At 42.8% G+C, this 1410-nt stretch overlaps 1 protein-coding gene across 3 annotated transcripts in view; it reads right to left on the bottom strand.

The window, feature by feature from the left end:
• Window positions 1-388: 388 nt before the first annotated feature.
• Window positions 389-1410, bottom strand: part of LOC143275923 (uncharacterized) — a 16417-nt gene continuing 15395 nt past the window's right edge. For all 3 annotated transcript variants that reach the window (XM_076580261.1, XM_076580260.1, XM_076580259.1), the window contains exon 3: window positions 389-1410. This exon is cut by the window's right edge and continues 2117 nt beyond it. The gene's annotated coding sequence lies outside the window, so the exon portion shown is untranslated.

The raw sequence follows: 1410 nt of genomic DNA, 5'->3' as shown, positions 1-1410 counted from the left end.
CTAATAGATGTCACTGTCCTCTTCAAGTTCTGTCTGGGACCAAGACGTTTGGTATACAGCACGGTTGGTGTGAATCATACAGCCTGTCTAATAGATGTCACTGTCCTCTTCAAGTTCTGTCTGGGACCAAGACGTTTGGTATACAGCACGGTTGGTGTGAATCATACAGCCTGTCTAATAGATGTCACTGTCCTCTTCAAGTTCTGTCTGGGACCAAGACTTTTGGTATACAGTACGGTTGGTGTGAATCATACAGACAAAAAAGATGATCTCAATCAAAATCTTAGTAAGGAAGACAGCAAAACACGTGTATGGACAAAAAAAAAAAAAAAAAAAAAAAAAAACCTGCTCAGCTAAATAAAGTTCATGTTTGCACACAAACGAAAAATACAGTTGCGAGCAGTTTATTTCAGACAAAAGAATGAAAAGTACGATATCATGCTAATTGCCTATACTCACACATCAATCAAAAATAAACATCGAAACAGACACATATTCCAGAAAATTACAATGACCAGTACGTGTGACATTACCTTAAACAGAATTTCTTCCTTTCAGAGATTTACAACATTCTTAAAATTTTTCCTTTCACCGCCAGTCAGTTTAGAGTGCAAATTAACCTTGTGCAGGAACCACAGAAAAGATGGTGACTAAGAACAGCTGGGGATTCCCCTGTGATGTGTAGAAAAAAAAAATGGCCAATCCTACCACTGAAAATTAAGAGCATTAGGTTAATGCACAAAAGGCCCATCATCTGGTTGCATTTCAGTGACATGGGTGCTTTACCTAGCTGGTGCCGAAATACGACCATGGCGGTGAAAGGGATTTATTTTAACTAATGGACATCTTTATACGTTCGGTCCGACGGGTATAACAACCGATTGGTTCAAGCATTGAACTTTTCAATCTGAGGGTTCTGGGTTCGGATCTCGGTGACGGAACCTGGTGGGTTAAGTTAATTAAGGCTGGAGATTTTCACCGACGTCCCAGGTCAACTGATGTGCAGACTTTGCTAGTGTCTCCACACCCTTCGTGCGTAAGCGCATGAAGAAAATGAAAATCAAACGCGCACGTTAAATATCCCGTGACACATGCCACGGCTCGGTGTGGAAAGGGTGGGGTGGAGGGGGATGGGGGGGTGGGGGGGGTTGGTGGGTTCTTTAAAGAAAAACATGCACCATCATGTACGCCTCCGAAATGGGAGTATTACTGACTATATCGCGGGGGCGGGAGGGCAATGACAAAAACGGTCTTGCACGTTGCAAACGAAACTCCCACTCTTACATACGACTGAAAGGTGGAGCTTGTAGCCCAATAACGCAGAAGACGACAAGGCAGAAGAAGAAAAAGACAACATTGTGTCCAAAGACATTGTGTCCAAAGACATTGTGTCCAGAGACATTGTGTCCA

This window comes from Babylonia areolata, chromosome 31 (assembly GCF_041734735.1).
Source record: "Babylonia areolata isolate BAREFJ2019XMU chromosome 31, ASM4173473v1, whole genome shotgun sequence".
NCBI lineage: Eukaryota > Metazoa > Mollusca > Gastropoda > Neogastropoda > Buccinidae > Babylonia > Babylonia areolata.
Note: the sequence above shows the minus strand (reverse complement) of the source record. Positions and strands in the feature narration are given on the sequence as shown.